This window comes from Danio aesculapii, chromosome 18, assembly GCF_903798145.1.
Source record: "Danio aesculapii chromosome 18, fDanAes4.1, whole genome shotgun sequence".
NCBI classification, from domain to species: domain Eukaryota; kingdom Metazoa; phylum Chordata; class Actinopteri; order Cypriniformes; family Danionidae; genus Danio; species Danio aesculapii.
The window spans coordinates 15,583,169-15,607,547 of record NC_079452.1 but is presented as its reverse complement, the minus strand read 5'-3'; the positions used below and the strand labels follow the sequence as shown (position 1 = coordinate 15,607,547).

The 24,379-nt window shown below is 37.3% G+C and overlaps 1 protein-coding gene across 1 annotated transcript in view; it reads left to right on the top strand.

Annotated features, from left to right (window-relative positions):
* Positions 1-7,267: 7,267 nt before the first annotated feature.
* cdon (cell adhesion associated, oncogene regulated) overlaps positions 7,268-24,379 on the top strand; it is an 81,615-nt gene continuing 64,503 nt past the window's right edge. The window contains exon 1 of the mRNA XM_056477973.1: positions 7,268-7,605. The gene's annotated coding sequence lies outside the window, so the exon portion shown is untranslated. The remainder of the gene's footprint in view (positions 7,606-24,379) is intronic.

Here is a 24,379-nt window from a genome sequence, read left to right as displayed (position 1 = left end):
ATGTTTTGCACAACATTTACCAAAAGAAATGCACGGTCAACACATTCATTTCGTTAATACTGCAACATAATTATACATACATATATATATATATATATATATATATATATATATATATATATATATATATATATATACATATACATATACATATATATATATATATATATATATATATATATATATATATATATATATATATATATACATATACACATATATATACATATACATATATATATATATATATATATATATATATATATATATTAGGGGTTACACCGACTGGTCGATTTTAATGCTTTAATGTGTTAACAATACATTTGTTTTGCACTAAAATGAATCATTAGGCAAAAATGTACACTCTTCAAACTTGTATTAAATATAATCATATATAAGAATTACATTATCATTATATTTATTTGATTTATTTTACAGATGACTCTCAAGATGACTTAAAAGCCAAAAATTAAATAAAAAGATAAAATACAACAAATACAGGATGTTTCTTTGTTCCTAATTAAATCAAAGTAAATCCAATCAATTAACCAATTAAACAAGTCATAACCAGAATCCCCCATCTTGAAAAACATATATTAATATACTAAGGGAGTTATAAAAGTGTCTTTATTTTTTAGTATTAGTGAGAATATTAATTTTGTCATTAAAATGCGATTTTAAATAAATGCAGTTCTAAAACTTCCATAGCATATTCAATTTCAGATTACTTCATTTCTTTTTTTGCATTACACTTTTCCTTTATTTTTGTTTACACTTTGTCATTTTAAGCTAAATCTAATTTCTTTATTTTTGATGTGTGGCAAAATGTGCACTGGACAAATCCAAACACTAGCATTACCTCTTAACTCGTAGCTGATGTTCAACTGAAAAGCAAATGCTGTTCAGAACCGTGCACAGCCATCAGAATGCTTTCTCATTTTTGAACTGACATGTTGGTATGAGAAGCAGAGTCTGCAGGGCAGAGAGGAATCTGCGCAGCCGGCTTCACTTCCCAGCATGGCTCCGGCCTCTCCAAGTCTCTCGCTGCTGTGCCTGACCCCCTCCATACTCTTTTGTGCGAAGACCCCTAGCCGCTTTCTGGCCTTTCACATGAGACTGTGTCAAATTATTCCCCTCGAGCCCCCCTCCACGACTCAGTAGCTCCTTCTCACGTGCATCAGTCTGAAACACAAAGCCAGAGGAAAAGAGGGCCAAACAGAGGTAATGAACTGGATGGGGAAAGATCTCAGGTCTTAAAAACGAAGTGATGTAACATACATGACCTGTGTTTTGAAGAGGTCTGCATGTAGCCTCCTGGAGTCGGGTTCATGCTAGAACCTTTGATTTCAGGCCAGGACCTGTTGAGTCCACGCAGCTCAAAAACAGAGGCCCTTAGAGCCGGAGCGGGGCTCACGGGACGGCCTGCTGCTCTTGGCTTGGGCTGAGCTTTTTTTCCTCTACAAAATCCCATTGAAGAAGACCAAAAGCTGAATGTGTTTAGGTACAGAGAGGTCAGAGGAATGGAGGACTTGGGGCAAAATAAAGGTTTAAAGTCACCATGAAATCAAAATGTACGCTTCTAATTTTAATATGTATATAGTGGTCAACTTCATTATGAACTGTAATCTAATATCATAACTTTTCTTCCCTCTTGAGACTTTCTTCACTTGCTGGTCACATGGAATTCCTTTTGGGCGGGGCTATCAGTCTTTTGGGGCGGGGCTCTCAGTGTGCTTCTTGTATCTGCATCTGCTCTGAATTCATCATTCAACATAGGCTCATTCTGAAAACGTAAACCTATATACGTTTCTGGAGACTTCAAATGATGTAGCCAGAGGTATGAATGGCTGCATTTCATTTTTTAAACGAACACTATGGGGCAGTATAACGTCATTCCTTTTCACGCTTACCAGCTGACTGCTTACCTCAGCTATCCCGCTGTAACCAGTTTGTCCCATTTAGCTTGCCATGTACGCCGAAGGACTTGAGAGCCAGAGAGAAGTTGACCACGACGACGGGGTTCGAGTCTGGTGAAGAACGAATCCAGAAAGCAGGTAAGACAAAAACAGCATCCAAAAATTAAATAAACAAGAAAATAACAGGGTGAGAATGCGGTAAAATCTGAAAATGTGGTAAAAATCAGACAAGGGCTTTTCTTTTTCTGGATTGCTTTTGAAAATTGTTGGTTGGGTTTAGGGAAGTGGGTGGGCGGGTCAATCAATAAAATGGGTTGGGTTTAGGGAAGGAGGAGGGTGGGTCAGTCGATTGGTCGGTCAGTCAATTAGTCAGTCAAACAGTCAGTCAACAGCGGCATCTGGTGGATTTATCCAAGAACAGCAGGCATGAATGGCACTTGTGAGAGAAATTAAAAAGCGTAAACAGGGGCCTCTCGTTGATTCGCAAAAACAAAAACTGCAAAAAAACATACCTCCAAGGACGTATTTTGTCATTATACGAAATGTATATAGAGGTACAGTTTCAGAATGAGCCTGGGTTGTCATCATTCCAATTGACCATTCACTTGTTTTACTTCCTTCATTTTGTTAACAACGCCTATCTTTCAACAATCTAATCAGTTCCCAAAAAACAAATCATGCACCGCCCTACTTTTTTTTTTAATTTCAGGACTGTTTCATGTGAATGTACATCACGATAGCAGGAAAAAGGACGTGCATTTCATGGTGACTTTAAAATGGGCCCAAACTCTGTTTGAGATAATTAACATTACACTCTTAAAGGGATAGCTCACACAAACAATTGAAAACTTTATTTATTCTGTTGAACTCAAGAGAAGATATTTTGAAAAAAGCTGAAAACCCCTAACCGTAGACTTCCATAGTAGGAAAGTCAAAATAAAAATGAAGTAAATTATTTTATAGGTAAGTTATTGAGTTAAGTCATTGTACAACAGAACAGGGTTAATAATATTGACCATTAAAGTGTTTTTAAAAATTGTAAAGACTAAAAGAAATAAGACATGGCAAGAAGAAAAAAATATAGCAACTACTGTGAAAATGTCACTTGGGAAATAATTGAATAAATATCAGCTAATATTAATATTAATTATATATATCAACATAGGCTCATTCTAAAAACGTTTCTCTATATACATTTCTCGAGATCGTGAGTTATGTAGCCAGAAGTACGTATGACTGCATTTCGACTTTAAAACGAATGCTGTGGGGAGGTATGACGCTTTCCGACTGACCACTTACCTCCATATGGACGGCTTTCCTGTTGTTACCAGTTTGTGCAGTAGCTCGCCATGTACGTCGGCGGATCGATCAGTCAGTAAGTCTGTCGACAGCTGCCTCTGATGGATTTATTTGAGAAAAGCAGGCATGAATGGCACTCGCGAGAGAAATTGGAGATCTCAAAAAGCGTACACAGCAGCCTCTGGTGGAAAACAAAAAGTGCAAAAAAAAAAACCTCCTGGGACGTATTTGGCGCTCTCCAGAAATGTATATAGGGGTACGTTTTCAGAACGAGCCTGGGTTGATATACACCTTTTAAAGGGGATCAAAACCTTTATTCAAAGTTGTCTTAAAACTATTCAACAAAACCCGTTCTTGTCATAGGACAATTTTGAAAAACTTCCACTTCACATGTCGAGTAATGTGTGTGTGTGTATGTGAATAGTCATGTTGTGACCAATTATATGGCAAACTATAATACTGGCCATTAGACATTATCATTAGCAATTATAATAGTGATGCAAAATTGCTAAGAATGTAAGCTTTCGATTATTTCACAGTGTTTTTATATTCAGAACAGCTGTAAATCTGGTTTCAATTAAAATCAAAAGAGGGAAATGAGGAGCGTCTATTGAGGGCATGTTGGCAGAAGCAGAAGAGAAAGCAGCAGCTGTCAGATAAGAGCGACTCCACTCTCCAGCAGCTTCCCTCTCTCTCTCTCTCTCTCGCTCTCTCTGTGGCATCAGGAATATACACTTCATACCTGGGAAAAACCGAATCACACCTTCCACTGGAAAGGGCTGTCAAAGAGCCAGCAGCAGCTGCTGTCCTCCGGTCCGGGTGGGCCGTCCCATCACCGGCCCAGTCCAACGATTACATGCGAAAAGATGATTATGTTATTTACACATGCCCATACACAGAACAGATGACTGCTTCACACACGCTCTGGCCTTGCACACACACATTTCTTTCACACCTGAACTTCTCCACACACACAAACACCCCACAAGTATCGAGGAAACAGCCAAACAACATAAGCTGCATCCAACCAAAATTTCTGACGCCGAAATATGAGCCACAGAATGAAGTTACTCAAAGAAGACACAAACAAACGACTTCAAAAGCAAATACACCAATGGTCTTTTAAAACTCTGTCCTTGTTTTGTATCTGTCCTTGTCAGTGAATGACTGAGGAATGTGCTCTGTGCAAATATATCACATTCTTCCTGAAAACTCCTCCGTTGCTGAGGATTATGGAGGCATGCAAACAGGGACACCACCTGCCAACCGGAGCAACATCTGTCTCAGAAACGCTGAGGGAAATCCACCTTTTTAAGATTTAGAGCAATGGAGGAAAAGCTAAATTTTATTCAATTATCTATTGAAAGATGTCAACTATCATTTTAAAATTTTTTGATGCAAGCTGGGTTTTTTGTTGTACTTTTTTGTACAAAATCTGGACTTTTGGACAAGTGTTTCCCAATGTTAAAGACATTTTATATGTTTTCCTATTAGAAAATGCACTCATGGAGTTTTGTTGATTTATATGCTATCTATCTATCTATATGCTATCTATCTATCTATCTATCTATCTATCTATCTATCTATCTATCTATCTATCTATCTATCTATCTATCTATCTATCTATCTATCTATCTATCTATCTATCTATCTATCTATCTACCTACCTACCTACCTACCTACCTACCTACCTACCTTCCTACCTACCTACCTACCTACCTACCTACCTACCCAGGTAGCAACGAATTCTGGCCCAGATTTGGCATAAATCTGGCACAGCAGGCATTCATCCGGCACTGGCATACAGCATGTGGGCCAAACATGGGCCTGGTTTGGTAGAGGTGGCACCGTCTTTAAGGCGGCACACAATACTTGGGCCAGATGTAAAATGTAGTATTTGGCCCAGATGTTAATAATTGATATATGGGCCATGTGAGTCTGGCCTATCTTGACCCACAATTAAAATACATTTATTTTCAAATAAAAATAAAAAATTCTACCAATCAGGTCGCTTCGAGGAAAAGCACGCCTAAAGTGCAATGATTCATGGGTTTATCAATTTCATTGCAGTCGTGACACACCAACATATCTGGCCCAGTTCAGGCTCAGTTATGGGTTATCAACTTGGCTAAGACTTGGCCCAGATTTGGTCCATGTTTGGCCCTTGTCTGGAAGCCAGACTTGGTCCAGTCATGTACCGTAATTCACTGCGGCATGTGGGCCAAGCAAAAGCTGATTGTGTGGGCCAGAGCTGGGCCAGCGATATGTTGCTATGTGGGTACCTACCTACCTATCTACCCATCCATCCATCCATCCATCCATCCATCCATCCATCCATCCATCCATCCATCCATCCATCCATCCATCTATCTATCTATCTAAACAATATACTTTCTGCAGTGTGTTAAGACTAAGGTCTTATTATTCATTATAGCTGTGTAATTACAATAATTGTTACATAGTTATAATAATTCCTATTTCTGCAACACGTACAATGTGTAAACTTATGATTAGAAATAAGATTAAGTATACAAGACTGATCTTAAAAATGTATTGGTGAACTTAGAAACATGATAAACTCAAATCAACACTTACAATTGTTTTTTATAGTTCTTGTTAACTTGATTACAGTGTCACTTGATCAAAATGGATAGCTCATACCTCAAAAGCAAGTATTCACTTGAATGAAAGTGTCAACATTATCAAGATGAAAAGTCCTGTTTATGAACAAGATAGTCAAATGGCTTTGGCATGTTTTCATTATGACAGTTTACTCTGTACATTTTTCCAATGCAAAAAAACATCCTGAAAATGCTCAAGACAGCACTATATACTGTTTGCACAGCCATTTAAAAACTACAGTAAAGTTAGACATCACTGCAGTTAGTGAGGTATCTGAGTACAAGACACTGAATATGTGTGTATCACATTTTACTGCATTTGCTCTTTGCAATTCTAATTTATTCACAGCGTTGAGAATAAATACACCCTAATTTACAACAAACATAAACCTCCTTTGGGTTGATCTGTGCACAACTAATATTGCAGTACATATTGGAACTGAACCTACAACATACATAGGTCTGTACATCATTCATGATATTGTTCAATTTAGGAGACATTTTAGGGGAAAAAAATATGTAATGTTTTTTATAAATTAGCTAGACAGAGCTAGTTTAACATTATTGTATGTAATGACTCAAGTAATGAAATGAGGACTATTAGTTTTATATGGAATGACTATTCAGCATTCACAAGTTTAGTTAATTTTGACTGACATGATATAAGCAAATGATAATGTTATAAAGCAGCAGAGAGTTGTATGAAAGCAATTGATGCATGTCCAAAAGCATTTGCAATTTGTTGGAAGGAATGAGAAACTGCTACTTTGATGTGCACAAGTGACTAATTGTTTTGAGAAATGCATTAACCGTTGTGCAAATGTAAATAGTGTTGTGAGAAATGCACCAAAGCCACTGAGAAAAACTGTAACTAAAGTCATATGCTGCTAATTCATTTAATTAGTTAAACAAAACTAGTTATTGTAAACTGTTAGCTTTATGTTTACTGTTAGCTTAATATTTAATTATATTATGTTATTCGCTATTAGATAGATAGATAGATAGATAGATAGATAGATAGATAGATAGATAGATAGATAGATAGATAGATAGATAGATAGATAGATAGATAGATAGATAGATGTAAAAACGTGTAAAAAAATCAATACTGAGGTGAAAGTCAGACACAAATACAAGGTGAGGATGATTGGGGGTGATAGGGGTGCAGGTGGCTGGCATGTTGGTAATATTCATTCAGACACACACACACACGCACGCACGCACGCACGCACGCACGCACGCACGCACACACACACGCAGTCAGTAGGGCAACCCCCTGCATTCTGAAGCTCTGCCCTGCTGCTGCTGAAGGGCTGGAACATTCCTGCTCTGACGAGCTGCTGAGCAATATGATCCCCTCTCCCTCTCTCCGTGTGTGTAGAAAAAGACAGTAGTAGTAGAGAGAGAGAGAGTGTGTGTGTGTGTGTGTATGGGAGAGAGAAAGAGAAAGAGAGAGAGAGAGAGAGTGAGCGAGTGAACGTGTGCAGGGAAAAAAAAGACTGAGTGAAACAGTTAGACGAGTAGGGTTCACTTACTACGAACTTCACGGGGAACTGAAGGCTTGAGTACGTACTTTGACTCCGCGGCGTTCACGCGTCTCCGCGCCTGGAACAGAGAGCGAGCAAAGCGGCATATCTTTACTCTTTTCCCCGTTGTTTTGCACTTTGAGCCCGCGTCTAATGGAGGGCCCCGTGCGGATCTGCCATCGGGAGAATGTGTTTCGCTGCTAGTGTGTCCGGCTGCCCGCAGCTTTTGCCCTCCTGTGAAAGGTAAGAAACTTCGGAGAGTGTTCGCAGAGTTTCTTCCGCTGAACAGTGTGAAGAGTTCATGTATTCCCTTTATTTATCCTTCGCGAGACGCAGCGGTCTGCAAACACCGTAGATGAGGAGAAAGTGTAAATCACTTTTGTTTTGTTCTGGAATGTATGGAAATGGTTTTACCGTCACTGAAGTGTGCAGAACTTTTAGATACAAAGTTTATAATTAACTCGACATAGTTGTAAACCGTCTAAATGTCAAAATGTTAGGTGTAAATACATGAATAGTTGTGTGTTGCATGCATAAAACAATAACCTTCCTCCTCAAAATGTATAAACAAATCAAAACTATTCGATTGTTACAGGGCGTACGTAGAGAAGTGTGTAGAGTTGAACGACTTTAAATATATTTATAATGTTATTTTATAATGTTTTTAATGATTTTTAGTGTAGCAGTTTATAAAAATAAAGTTTATTAATGTTTACATAAAGTTGACTTTTCATTAGTTTTAAAGTGTTTGAAGTTTAGAAACTACACTGTAAAAATGCAGGGTTCCACATAATTCATTCATGTTGTCCCAACACAAATTGATTAGGTTAACTTAACACTTTTAACAAATGTATGTGGATTGAACATAAAAAATTAAGTTGTCCCAATGAAATCTCATTGTGTTGTTTCAGCTCATTTTAAATAAGTAGTTAGAATTTTTTTGAGTGTAGGCTTCAGGGTGAAGTTTTACAGAGTGTAAAATATTTATGCAAAATTTATGTAAAAACATTTTAATTTCTTTATAATGTAAAAATGTGCAGAATAAAAGTTTCTAGAGTAGAAAAAAGCATAAAAATAAAAATGGTTGGCATAAAAAATAATAATCAGTCTTATAAATAAAGCCATTACACTTTTTTTCTGAGTGGATTTGGTTGGTGTATTGTTTATTTTCCCTGACAGTGTTCTTAATCATAACTCTAACCGTAAGAACAAAACATGATGTTCTTGTTGGCCTTGGGGGCTTACAGAGTCATGTCAGAAAATATATAAAGATTAAACTATTTAAAAGTGAGTATTTTGTGTTGTTAGTGTGATCGTAAGCTCATATAGTAAGTTTAGGTGTTGAATGCAGATACAACAGACTGAATAATCACTCAAAACATAATACTCATTTTAGTAGACACTCATTTGAAGTGTCTTAGTTGGCATCCACCCCATGGATTTTTAATTGTATGTGTTTATTAAGATGAAGTGATGGTGATTACTTCAGCCCTGTTGGAACTTGATTATAGACATTTTTGTGATGAAAACAAACCCGACAATATGTGTTAGCGAGACCCCAAACACTCAGCTCTTTGAAATGAGATACCTGTGAGACAGAAGCCATGAGTTTCTTTTCATTTTTTCCTTCTGGAAAATAAATAGCTCTAGAATTAAATTAAAATTATAACAAAAACTGAACATTGAATGCCCTGAAGGTTTTAAAGTTGCATTTTAAATGGCCTAAAATGAGTATTTGATCTAATTATTACACACTAGTTCATAGTATTTACAGATAAAACGTTTAGATTTTGCCTTAGCCACTTTTGATAGACATGCTTATTTTCTGCACATTGAAATACACTGTAAAAATGCTAAATTCCACTCAATTTTTTTCTATTTCGACAACATAAAGCAATTAACTTAACTTAATTTAACTTGTTAACTGACTGAACATAAAATATTTAAGTCGCCCCGCAAAAAACCTCAAGAGTTGTGTTGTTTTACCTCATTTTGAATGAGTAGTTTGAACAAACATCTTTTTTTGAGTGTACTGATTAGTGTTTTCAAACATAGACTGACAAAAATGTCTGCAAAATTGTTGCAAACAATTTATATGTGTTGAATTTAAACAAACAAAATAAATTTAGCAAAGCTCAACTTAATTTGTTTGTTTAAATTCAGCCCAAATAAATTGTTTACAGCCACTTGACTTTTAAAAAAATGGAGCAAATCCAAGGAATTATCTCTGAATAATTTTTTTCAGTGTACAAAAACTCATATTTCTATATTATTTCCATGATTTAAGGAAATATTCCTAGTTTTATTAAAGTCTTATAATTTAAATAAACCCGTTTTCATGTTAAACATCTTAAAATACTCATGTTCTTGAGAATAGATTCAATTTTGGTTGATGATTTCTTATATATTGCATGCATTCTTATTAACTCTATAGGCTTTTGTAGATTATAACTTTTTTGTGTGTTGTTTATTTGTATACTGATGTTTATGATCCCCCGAGCTGATAGAGTTTTGTATCTACGTATTGTTCCTCCCGTGGGCGTAATGACTCTTTTGATGTTCCGCTTCTAAAGAGGCGTAAATGGATGCCTACATGTGGCATGTGAGTGGCTTTTGTGCGATCAGAGAGGTTAGGACAACATGACTGCTGGGTAACAAAGCCCTCATGCTTTTCTGCTCGGGAGAGACTGAAAGATCGTCTCAAAATACCAGCACAATAGAAAAAAAGTTTTAAAATGTGATTTCCAGGAAAAGGCAAGTGTAATGAATGAACATTTTTCAGCACATTCACAGCTTTTTACCAAGCCATGCATTTAGCTGGAGATTGCTATGCAGTTATGTTGTGGTTTTTTATGGGATGTGTGAAAGATGTAGGATGAGCTACTGTAGGACAGCAGAGTCAACTTTTATCATCATGTCTTTATTTTTGTCTGGGCTGGAATGTTGAACTCGGTCATGTATAATCCACCTGTTGGCTCTCATTTTTTGATGATCTTTTTAGAATAAACAACAGTGCTGATGGGATAAACGTATGCTTATCGTCGAATCGTAATCACTACACAACGAAATCCTGCTTTGCGCAGTTGGAGCTGTCTAATTTGTTTCCTGTCGCGCTGGTTGGTTAGAGATAAAACAATGTTTGGCGTTCATAACCACAGAAATATTGGAGATATACAAACGGGTTGTGCTTAGATGTTCTACTGTGGTTAAAGTTTTCCGTTTTGTTGTTTCGGTTGTATTTTTGGTTTAGTTCTCATGTGCCATGTTGAGTGTTTATTACTCCCTTCTTCAGAAGAAGTTTTAGCCTTAAGTGATATTAGAGTCAGCAGACACGTAGAAACAATGTTTCAGTATCTTGACAGTAGCTGTAATGTTTTCAAAACATGAGTTATTTTGCATTGCACACATAGCTTTAGAGTCGACTGATTTCATAATAATTTTAACTAATGATTAAATGTGATGTAAAGTATTGGAAATTAATTCAAATGAATCAGTTTATTCATGTTATGTTGTCTTACTGACTCTGTATGTGAGTCTGTATGTGTGTGTGTGTGATATAACTTAGTCAGATTTGTAATCGCTGCATTCGTTGATCTTTATTTTTAAAGACTCATCTTGAACCTTTTTTTTTAAATATACATTTGAACTCAGAATTATGAACCCCCCTGAATTATTAGCCCCACTGTTTATTTTTTCCCCCAATTTCTGTTTAACGAAGATATTTTTTCAACACATTTCTAAACATAATAGTTTTAATAACTCATTTCTAATCAGTGATTTATTTTATCTTTGCCATGATGACAGTAAATAATATTTGACTAGATATTTTTCTAGACACGTCTATACAGCTTAAAGTGAGATTTAAAGGCTTAACTAGGTTAATTAGGTTGAATAGGCAAGTTAGGGTAATTAGGCAAGTTCTTATATAACGATGGTTTGTTCTGTAGACTATGGAAAAAAATATAGCTTAAAGGGGCTAACAATATTGACCTAAAATGGTTTAAAAAATTTTAAAACTGCTTTTATTTTAGCTGAAATAAAACAAATAAGACTTTCTCCAGAAGAAAAAATATTATAGGAAATACTGTGAAAATTTCTTTGCTCTGTTAAATATCATTTAGGAAATATTTAAAAAAGAAAAAAAAAAATCTAAATCAAAGGGGGGCTAATAATTCTGACCAACTGTATATTTGTGTGTTTTCTAGGGCTGCACAATATAGTTTCAGCATCAGTATTGCATGTGTGGATCTGCAATAGTCACATCACAAGATATGCAATGTTGAGTCTGGATTATAGTTGACCAGGAGCTAAAGAATATATTTAATTACTGTATTTATACAGAATTAATAAAATATTTTGTTACTTAGAATTTTTGTCTTGTTTCTAGTCCAAATGTGTACATTTTAAAGCAAAAATAAGATTATTTCACTCCGCTGGCAGATAATTTAGCTTGTTTTAAGGAAAAACTTCTAATTTTGCTTTATTTCTACTGAATTTGAAAGCAAAACAGTATTTTTACTTGATCTTTTTTTATAAATTTTTTATTTTTTATTTTTCTTAGATATTTGGACTAGAAACAAAACAAAAAAAGTAAGAAAATCATTTTTTTTTGCGTTGAGATGATTCGATTTCTGTACCTGAACACTGTTAAACTCCCTAGAAAACGTCAAATAGAGCTATTCAAACTATCTTGTGAAACTCTATTCATATCGCTTAATAAATTTATATATAAGTTTTAAAGCAAAAACTAAATTATTTTACTCCACTGGCACATAATTTAGCTTGTTTTAAGGAGAAACTCCTAATTTTTTTCCTTTATTTCTACTGAATTTGAAAACAAAACAGTAATTTAACTTGATCTTGTTTTAGATTTATTTTAGATATTTGGACTAGTAAGACAAAACATGATTGAGATGATTCAATTTCTGTACCTGAAGACTGTTAGACTCCCCAGAAAACCATCAAATAGAGATATTCAGCTATCTTGTGAAACTGTATTCATATCGCAATAATTATCGCAGAAAAATAAAGTGTATTCTATTATTTATTTCTATTTAGCGTCATATTTAGTGCTACATTTTCAAAGTTAAATAGTTGGAAATGATCTTTATACAAACTTTAATGATGATGTTTCACCATTCCACTTATTTGTTAGGTTGTAATAATAAAAAGGAAAGTTTTCCTGGCCATCCTCCTTTGATCCTTTTACTTATAGTGGTTATTAAGCTCCCACATCTCAGATGAGATCTCCGTTTTCTCTCTGCTATTCGGATGTAATGATGCCCGTATGCTTCCAGTGTTTCAAACAGACTTTTCTTATCATAGGGGCTGCACTTAGAATCAGGAAAAAGCAACGTTCCAGAAAGAAGTACCCTGAATATTTTTGGTCTCCAGGTGGGCACCCTGAGAAAACCCATTCGCGGGCTGTGTTTTTGTGTGTTCTTCTGGAGGAGGACAGATATTAATTTCCTTTTCATATCCTTTAGTTAATTGAAAACAAGTTTCGGTCACTCTTTATTGTAAGGTATCATTCCTGATATATTAACAAACCATTAACTAAGACTTTTAGATCAGTAAATATTAATGTGCTGCTTTTTATTATTAAGGAAGTCGATGGGTATTGCGTACACTGTAAAAAACAATTAGTTACTTTACTCTTAAAAAAAGTGAGTAAACCTGTTGCTTTTTTAAAGCAGCAAGTTGATTTTACTTTAATAAAGTCAATAAACCCATTAACTTAACCTTAATAATTATAAGGCAGCGAGTTAACTCCCCTTTTTTAAGTAAAGTCAACTAATTGCATCATACAGTATAGGATTAGAGATGCAAAATGGGTCCTTTTGGTCCGCACCTGGGTTCATTTGATGTGAAAGTATGTTACGTTTAGCTAGTGTGAACGTGTCTTCTGAACTCGGGTGCGCACCCACGAACCATACCCGACTCCGCATGAAAGAGGGGGTCTGGGGTACGGTTCAAGCGAACTCTGGTCTGGTTTACTTCTAGTATGAATGCAATTGTACCAAATAACTGAAGTGGACCGCCAACACTACAAAAAACTATCGTTTTCATAACGTTCATTCGTGTGTGTGTCTGTGTATCACGTACTGTACCTTGGTGACAAGTGGGACTGAGCCAGGGCAAGCACAGTAATAATGTCTGCTTGTCTCCTCCAAAAACAGCGTCTGCAGACATCACGTGATGTTCTAAACGTTTAGAATATTTTTGCGGCAGAATGTCACGAGTTGCTTTCTGTATGTCCTAAACCAAAAGATTCAGTAAAAGCAGAACAACCGCAATGTGTATACGTCTTTCCATCTTGGTGCTTTGCTTTCGTGTCCGTGACCTAGCAACAACCGTAAACAAAACAGCAGCTCGATGACGCAAGCGTATCGGGGTTCAGAAGGCAAAAAAGACAGTGTGAACACAAACCAACCAAGAAGGTGGAAAGGGGGGATAATCGAACTTTGGTACGGTCCAGGCAATTGAACCAAGTGTGAAAGCACCCTAAGATCATACTTCATAAGTACTAATAAACAAACAATATCTTAATAAAAAGCACACAGCAAAATCATCAGTGATAAATTGTCTGTTAAAGCATTTCAGAGTAAAGTGTTGAAATTACAGAGTTAGATTTTGATAAATTAACAAAATTAATTAATCAAAGGTGTTTTGATCCAGTGTAAAATCAGGGAGTTTCAGGTATAACCAAATCAAATCTCTTTTATTGTCAAATCATCAGAAGCACGTGTGCTATGATGAGCGAAAAGCTTAGGTGCTGGCTCCAGACAGTGCAAAATACTACAACATACAACATCATACTACATACTCAAAACAGGACAATGTAAAATGTAAAACTTACACTTGGTGGTGTTAATTCCAACATTCACTTGACCAAAAATCTTAATGGAACATAAAAGTCATGCCATTTTAAATCCTTTAAAGTCTTAAAAAGTGTTCATTTGTCAATTTTTAGTGCTGGCTGTCCAGTTTTAACACGTTTTTGTTAATAGAAATTATTAATATTGTGTGTGATATAGCTTAGTCAGTTTTGTAATCGCTGCATTTGTTGATCTTTATTTTTAAAAACTCGTCTTGAACCTTTTTTTTTGTACAAATACATTTGAACTCAGAATTATGAAACCCCCTGAATTATTAGCCCCACTGTTTATTTTTTCCCCCAATTTCTGTTTAACGGAGAGAAGATTTTTTCAACACATTTCTAAACATAATAGTTTTAATAACTTATTTCTAATCACTGATTAATTTGATCTTTGCCATTATGACAGTACATAATATTTGACTAGATATTTTTCTAGACACTTCTGTACAGCTTAAAGTGACATTTAAAGGCTTAACTAGGTTAATTAGGTTGACTAGGCAAGTTAGGGTAACTAGACAAGTTCTTATATAACGATGGTTTGTTCTGTAGACTATCGAACTATCGTTAATAGAAATTATTAATAACATAATTGTGTTATTTTTCTTCTGTCATTCTTTGAGAATTGTCCTATGTAAGTTATTTTAACTATCAATCGGGAGAATTATACTGTGTACTAGGTAGAATAGAGTTAAATTCTCTCTGTTAAAGTGAGAATCAGAGAACAATCAACTCCCATTAGTGTAGACCAAAGTTATTTTTTAACTCGATACAGTGTAAATATAACTCATTTAAAGTGTGGCACAAGTAACTCTCTTAAGAGTGTTAATTTAACTCTGAAAATATTGGGACGATATGTTCACTCATTTGAAGTTGATTTTAACTCAAACTATTTTTATGGTTATGAATATTGTTAATAGTAGGAATTGTTACGTACACTTAAGTGTTACCCAAGTTTCTAAGGTCATCTTTTTGCATAACTTACTAGAAAGAGAGGTACTGATCTTCAATTGCTTTTGCTATTTAGTTTCTTTAATGTTTCGATCAAGTCCTCTTAGATCCCTAATGAAATGACTCGATGACATTTTATGATTGCAAAGTCATGACCCATCAGTGTTCTTGCGCTAATTACAAGCATTTCTAAACCATTAGCAGGTCATCGGCTATCCAGTACAGACTGGAGCTAAACGCTGCAGTTCTATTTAGAGCGCTAGAATAATGTTTGGCCGTTTAGAGGGTTCTGGGTAATGATAAACACATGGGGCTGTTGAAAAGGTATGCTAAGTGGCCAATTTGAATGTAAGCATGTGTAATGATTCGGACCCAGTGATGGCCTTTCCAGTCGTTTTGGTGGTCTGTTGTAGTTTGTCGCAGTTTGTGGGTTGGAAATGCAACTTCGAATCAATACATGGCTAAGCACAAACCCTGTCTCAGGAGTGAGGACTATGCTTGTTGTGAGAGATTAGTTGGGCAAGTAAAAGTGGATTGAGCAATTGAGATGACGTTTTCTGCTATTTTTTTAAATTCCATCTGTGTGTGTTTGGGCTGCGGGCAGGATAGAATGTAAATGCACATTAAAAATGAGTGATGAATATGTTTTAGTAGCTTTGAGCTGCAGTCTGGGTGTGTTAGCGTGGGAGATTTGAGCGAATGAGAGAAAGTTGGAGAGTCAATGAGGAGGCACTCTGGGTATATTTAGGGAGTCATCCACTGCCCTGCCTCTATTGCCCAACAGATGTTGGGCAGCTCTTCTTTTTACCCCCACCCTGGACAGGGAGGGATGAAAGTGATTTTGTGGGGTTGTGTGGTTTATTTAGCTTGGGGCTATAATCTTTGCTCCCAACATCATTCCTAGATTAGCTGTTAAATATAGGTGGTTATTAGGGCTGCAACTCATGATTATTTTAATAATCGATTAATCTGTCGATTATTTTTTTTCGATTGATCGATTAATCTGATTAAAAAAAGGAAAGAAAAACAGTAATTTCCAACCCTTTATTCAAAAACAGAACTAAAATCTTTAGAAAGTGCACAAACATGTTGTCCTTGAACATCCCTGAGCTGTAATAATAATAACAATAATAAAATAAAAAAACTAAATTATTAGTTTTGTCCTTTTTTCAATCTAAATATATATATATATATATATATATATATATATATATATATATATATATATATATATATATATATATATATATATATAAATTTTTAAATCAAGATACATACTAGACAGATGAAATAGCATAAGATATTATGCCTTGTAAAATTCTGGAAAAAAAACCCCGCTCAAAATTAAGTGATTGTTTGCCTCAAACTAGCTAAATTAATTGCCAATAGGGTAAGAAAAATAATCTTAATGAGAAATAATCTCAAACAGAAGTTTTAAGCATCACTTAATTTTCTCATGCCATTTTACTAGTCTGTTCGTGATTTAAGATTTTTTAGATATTTGGACTGGAAACGAGATGAAATGACTAAGTAAGAAAAGCTTTTTTGCAGTGCAGCTATACATGACGACAGATGAAAAAATGAATGATGCAAAAAAGGCGAGTGACTAAAAAAAGTGTCTTAAGTCTTGCAAAGTGCAAAGTAACTACACCACCGCTGCTTTACTTCTGTTATTAACCCTTTCACTGGTGAGTTTAAAAGATTCTATCTAGCCCCGGGAGTGAGTTTTGTTAATTACGTTCACCCCTAGTGTTTCCGTGGCGATGTGTCATGTTTGTCACATGACACACCTCAGCCACAATAGCACTGTATGACAAATGTATCCCTTTTATTATGCTTTTCCATTTTAATACAAAATATATGAGGGTTTTTTGTTGTTTAAAAGATGTATAAATGATTTTGATCGTGATCTATAACAAGAGATGGACATCGTCATGTTTACTGAAATGTTTACGTGTTTACATGTGCATGCCTCATTCATAAAAGCAGAACACGCAGGATTCAGCACGATTTATGAGTTACTCCCAAAATGCATGCATGCAAGTGGCTGGCCAGCTGGGAGAAGAAAAAATTGAACTTTATTGTTACTTTTACTACGTGTACATGATGTGAATTATACACATCGATACATTATATTTGAATGGATTGTTAGACAGAGTTTTACAAACTGTAAATGTATAATTTTCCTAGTAAGTGTGTGTATTTACATGTCTAAAACATAAAATAAGCATTGGGTGGTTAAAAACACAGCATAATTGTGATAATATGACTACTCTTTCCCTGGCTTAGCGCCAGCCAACATGCCAAAGCTCAGTTGGAATTTTTCACATCATGCTTGTCAACAACAAGTAAACACCATCACCAGGGACATTACGGTCCTCACTTCAAAACGGAACAAAAGTAGGATTCTGTAGTGATTTACCCTGCTTTTGCTCCCTTCCTCCTCATCAAAGACTCCAACATGTTTGCGTTTCAGGTGCTGGATCACTGCCATGGTGCTCCCGTCATCACTTTAGCATATTTGACCGTTAACACACTTTTTTTGTTTAATTAGTGTGACATGTTCCCACAACTTAGATGACTAGGGTCCAGAGATTTCTCTGCCTTCACCATCTATCGTTCCTCTAACGTTACCTCCGCTTGTTTTTATCCCTCCGTCCTTAATTAAGTTAATGTTTTTTAATAATCAAATGTCTTCGCGTCGTGCGACACGACGAATCGATTATAAAATTCGTTGCCACCGCTTTTAGTAATCGATTTTAATCGATTTTAATCGATTCGTTGTTGCAGCCCTAGTGGTTATATGAAATAAATTATGTTTGCTTAGGGGAATGTGAAATAATTGCTTAATAAATTCACATCTTAATCTAACTTTGTATGCAATTCCATGCAAATGTCAACCTTGCCATGAAAAAAAATTAAGTTTTCGCCAAAATACGGAAACCGTTTCTAAATTTTTTGTGTAGACTTGTAATTTACAGTACTTTAGAAATACTCAAAAATGTATCTGTCAGTGTTTTCAAACTAATATTTTTAATTTACCAAAGTCAGACAAGTGGCAATTTCACACCTGTCACATCCATAACGGAGAGATGTCACATCCATAATGACACTTTTTCCTCATAAATACAAAAATGTAAAATAAAATAAAATCAGTCATGTTTGTTCTATAGATATCCAACACTTTCTGGTTAGCATTGTTTCTTCTGGGTTGTGCAGTTTAATTCACAGAATTTCGACAAAGTATGTTGTGTAAACTCGCAGACTTTTTTTTGTCACATCCATAACGCATGTTTGTTTTCCTTATTTCAAATATAAAACATGTTTACAGATTGATATTTTTCTGCTCCCATAACTCTGTGGTCAGTTGTTCTGAAAAATATAAACAGATGTTTCAATATATTGTTAACATACTTTCTATGAATTTATGTTTTGAGTTTTTACTGCAAATGTCACATCCATAACGCTGGAATTGCTCATATATTTTATCTTTTGCAGCCACTGTGTTGCTTAATTTTAAAAACACAGAAAATATATATTGGTTTATTCCACATATTGCACTTCCCTTATTCCGTGCAGAAAAAAACTGATGTGGTCACGCAGTGTGGCAAGCATACCATTTCTCTGCATGCTTAATCAGCCCCATTCTGATTAGTGAAACCACCAAACAAATTTGCGGTTAATTTGAATTGGGACCATGACGTCCGACTTCGAACAAGATAAAGAATGTTTCATAGAGTTGGAAGATTTCAGGATGGCACATCACGCATACCATAACTGCACTGATAATGAGTTGGTCCACCACCCGGAATAATTGACTTTAATCCCTGAAGTGCAGGTCTCATTAGTTCGGGTTAGCTGACAGCCGTCGTCCTTCTGGAGTGCCGTAGGAACTGGAGAGGGATTACGGCTGGCTGCCAAAGCTTTGCTGTGCTTTAGGGCCCTGGTGGTGGTGATGGATAGCGTCCAGCAGCTATGTACATTGGGTGAATGGTATATCACACAGGTTATGCTTCTCGCTCAACAGATTGTAGCAAATATTACTCTGAAAATATGATCCTAATACAATGGAATTCACCAGACGCCAAGGTCATCTCCCACTGGTCTGAGGCAACAATAAGTGCTCGTGATTTATTGCCCATCATACTTTTAATGTCCTTGGAGTTAAACTCTCTAAAATTATAGACACATCCTTAAAATCTACTCCTTAGATTTTAAGCTAAATTAATTGTCATACTAAACCCAAAAGTTATGCTTTTGACATATTTATTAGCCAGATATAGAAATACTTTCCTCTTTTGCTTTTTCATTACACATTTCTCCACAAATTATTGCAGGTTTTATCAAGACCATAGGAGGTAATGATTGCCACAGTTTGAGTGTACCAAAGTACTTTTATAATATAATAATTCCTTACATTTATATAGAGCTTTTTTGGACACTCAAAGCGCTTTACACGATTTGGGGGGAATCTCCTCATCCACAACCAGTGTGCAGTATCCATCTGGATGACCCGGCAGCAGCCATATTGCGCCAGAAGACTGCACATTACACACTAGCTGATTGGTGGAGAGATGACAGAGTGATAAAGCCAATTATGATTTGGGGATGGTTAGGAAGCCATGATGGACAGAAGCCAGTGGGCAAATTTGGCCAGGATGCCAGGGTTAAACCCCTACAATTTTTCGAAGGACATCTTGGGATTTTTAACAACCACAGAGAGTCAGGACCTCGGTTGAACATCTCATCCGAAAGACGGCGCTCACTGAGTAGTATAGAGTCCCCATCAATATACTGGGGCGTTAGTACCCACACAGACCGCAGGTTTAGCGCTACCTGCTGGTCTTACTAACACCACTTCCGGCAGTTTTTTCTTTCCCATGTGGTCTCCCATCCAGGTACTTATCACGCACAGGCCCTGCTTAACTTTTGTGGGCGACTATGTAAAAGTTACAGAGAGCTAGCTATGTAATAGCTATGTAATATGTAAATTAACAGCATAGCAAGTTTTTTCTTGTGATGGGCATTGTCGTTTGAATAAGTAATGTTTCTCTTTGTGTCACACTGCAGATCTGTGACCTAAGAAGAAGTATACTCACATTATCATCAAATATTCAATTACTTAGAAAATACCCCCCTCCCGCACTGACTTTTTCAATATATGGGACAATTAGAGCACACTGCTTTTCCTGGGGTCATGTTTGTGGTGAACTTTTGAACTTTACTCATTGCTGAAAGTTCCCACATTTGAAAAAAGTAAAGAGAGCCCTGACCTTGTGCAGAATGTAGGCGGGATTTCTGCATCCTCAGCACCTTCCTGTTTTTAAAGATTCATTTCTCTGAGAGTTGCTGAACTGGCCCTTCTTCACCAGATCCTGTTCTCAGTCCAGCCCTGAAAGCAGCCACTCCTCTCGTATGTTTTTTCTTTTTCTACTTGTTTAGTACCAGCCCAGCTACACCACAGCTTTCTATTTCAAATTCTGCTGCTCAAAGGCGACATCTGACATGGGTTTTCTCTGCAGCCCGATGCCCAAGCCAGGCAACAGATCAGCAGGACTATATTAAGGCAAAAGTGGCCACGACTGGCTCCCCCTTGCTTCTGACAAACAGACTGTTTGTTTGGAAGGGCTGCACAACTGGTGGATCAGAGCCTGAGGCACTGTGGGTACTACTGCTGTGGTTGCAAGTGCCATTTTGAGCTTCGCAATGCGGGAAGAGGCAGCCCCTCTAGGGAACGGAGTTAAATGGTCATTTATAGAGTCTTTTTCAACTGCTTCAGGAAACAGGAATTAATTACAGGGGTTAGCCCGAAGAAGGCCCTGCATTGTTATGCCTCTGACCCATCTCTTTAGAACGACCCAGATTAGATTAAGATACAGGATGGGAGATGCATAATATTTATGATTGTGGGACAGACAAGCATCCTGGTCTGTGTCCGTAAAACCTCATCCATTGGTGCTTTGAATGAGGCCTTTTATAAACTTTCCCCAGCTGTTGAAACCAATGAGCCTCTACTAGTAGACCCTGCAGTGGTAAGGTTTACTGGAGATGTTCTAAATGCAGGGTGTATTATTATTTGCCATATTAAAGTTTATCTTAGTGTTAAGGTGATTATTGTCAACATATTATTCTACTGTTTTGAGCCTGCTCACACCTTCAGCAGATGGCTGAAACTCGAACATGACTGAAAATTTAACATGTTTAACGTAATCTGACATGAAGCCAGTGATAGCAATTCAGACAAGCATGTTTGTTGAACTCACACCACACAATTTGTTTTGTTATTTTGGAAGCACTGGAAAACATGACCTCTTGGCTTGCAGAGGACTGCAAGACAAGACAGATAAACATTTAGACAACCTAAATAGATTCAGTCAGAGGCGCTGTTTGGAGTGGATATTTATTTCAGAGCCCTCAAGCTTGTACATACAAGGCAGAGAGTTGGCCTTATGCTTTTTGGGGGGGTTTCAACACACTCAAAACGAATAATTCAGCCTTTACAGCCTCTTAGTACTTGTTTGTTTTTGTTCTCTGAGGCTAATTTTTCAATTGTGAAAACCAATGCTTGAAAAGACAGGTTACTGTTAACCTGAAAATTTATTTAAATGTATCTCAGGTAAGTTTGAAGCATGTATCTAGTTATAAATTGTATGTTTTATAATCTTTGGTTTTGTGGTAGCATGAAAGTGTGAACGTTGTTCCTGGGCTTCATTATTTGCCAATGAGGATTTCATGTTCTGCTCACTTCTTGTTTTTGTTTTGTGCATGCTTTGAATTGCAGCTTCTGATATATGTCCCTACCCTGTGAGTGCTTTTGGTCACAGGCCAAAGACCTATCGTAGGGATACTGAGCAGGACCTGTTGTGTAGCTGTATGTCCAGCTTAGTTTCCATAGAGATGGAGAGGTGATGGAATCCAGGAGGGTGAGGGAGGACTGTATCTGAGCTGAAGCAGAGAGAGTGAGAGAGAGAAAGCAGAGATATGCAGACATTAGGTGGAAAAACACTAACTGCCTCCAACTCTTACGCAGCACTGTACTATCAGAGACTTGAGTCTTTTTTTATGTTTGCAAGACATATTAGTGTGTGGAGAGAGCGAAGAACAGTTCAAAATCAAACCGGCATTTCATGCACGAGCAACACAATTTAATGTGTCTGGAACTTGTGCAAACAACTAGGTCACAGCTCTGACATGTTACTCTTTTCTCTAGTTAAAGGTTTCGGAATTTAAGTGTGTAGCATGCACCGTAGAAGTCATCCAATGCTCTGCTGACTGTAACCCCCGCACATACAGACTTGCTCTCATCCACCACTGCTTGCCTGATGAATCAGACACTCTTGGCAAAGCCTGCCTATCAACTTTGTCTCTCAGCACACCCTCTGGGCAGACAGAACCGCTGTCTCTCCTGTCTCTAACATTCCTCCTCTCCATTAGAATTACCCTTCCTGTGTGAAAACGTCCCCTCGAGGGTTCTGAGTAACTGTGAACTCAGCTGGAAGGATATTCTGTAGCTCCCACAATGCTGTGGGTGTTGTTAGTTATGCGTGTTGCTTTGCCACAGTTTTGGCTGCTGCCCTTTGCGGCAGGATACCCTGAGATCCATTTCCAGTGTCCGAGACGACCCTATTGAGTTTCAGTCCTCTGCTTAATCCCTGTTGTTGAAAACCTTGGGAAACAGCCCCCTTACCTCTGCACCCCTCCTTTCTCACCACCTCCCCTTCCACACCATCTCCTCCTTCTATTCCCAGGCAAACAAGACGCCACAGAACAAACTCTAATTAAGAGGGTTCTTCTGTACTGTACTGGGGCTAAGGGTCTCCCTCCCACCCTGTCTTACCAAGCGATCTGTGTGTGGAGTGTTTGTGACCAAGGCCAAGCTGCCTGGGGCAGGAATTAGCGCAGTCTCCCTGGTCTGAGGCCTGGCACTCATGGGAAGGAGGCGGAGGTAGACAGGGTTGTTGCTGCTGAAACCCCCCGGGATGAGAAAGGAGGGAAAGAGATGTGTGTGTTCTTGGTAAACAGTGCTTTGTTAGAAGTGACTGTCTGATCCCTGGGGCCTCTGTTCTCATTCCTCTCTACTCTCCTCCCCTCCCATCTTTCCTTTTACTGTTAACCACACTGCGGTCACTCAGGCTGTGCCCCGTCAACCTCACGAGCATCTCACCCCAAGGTCGCCTACACTTTGTAGACTCGTTTTATGGCAGGGGAGGCCAGTCCTGGGAAGTAGCATCACACTTTTGACGTAGTTCCTCTCCACACATATGCTTACAGTTGATGGTTAACCTCTGTTGTGTTTTATTTGATACTGTAGCCTTCTGAACAGCAGCTGATAAGGCACAACTGTAGTTTGATTTATATCTCTGCTCATGGTAAAAGAAGTGCAATTGCTCCTTTTTATGCTAGGTACTTCACAGATGTGTCTGACTCTTTCTCTCCCATTCCCCCCTCCTCCCTCTCTCTCTTTAATAATGTCTGCACCCTTTAATCACTGCTCAGTTCAGAGGCCCAGTATTTCCATTCATTAGTCCCATCTGCATGGCCCGGAGCTGCCCTCATTCCTGCCATTTGGACCAAAAGTAGCCTGTTTTATTCCCAGTCCTACCATCCATGCAGGCCTTGGTTCCCACTCCCTCAGCCCTTCTCCCTTTCCTGAACTATTGTACTTGCCAGGTCTCTCTGATTGCACCAAGTCAAGACATTGTACTGTCAGTTGACTTTGAGGATTACAAGCAAGGTTCACACAGTTTGAGTTTGTCTGTCAGGCATTATCTGGGGAAATGAGCTGAGGTTTGGCAAGCATTCATCTCGCTATGAATCCTTTTTTTCCACTGGCTTTTTCTTTCTTATACTATCTGAATCCTGTCCTTCCTGTCTCACTTATCTTGTCTTTATTTAAATGTTGGGAGGGGGGGCTTACTCCATCCACATCTACCTCTCTCTTTGTGTCTGTCATATTTGTCTTGCTTTTTTATTTTTGTAACCTATGCACTGCTGTATTTGTTTTCCTTCACCTCTCTCTCTGTGGAATGTGTTGAGAGCAGCTCCTCTGTCACCATTTGTGGGGGACGAGTGTGGACAGGTTTAAGATACTGTTGGAGTATCAACCTCACCACAAAGGGTCAGATCAGACTATCAGAAAAGATATTCACTCACCCTTTTCCGCATGTTTTACTGTGTCTTCTGTTCTGT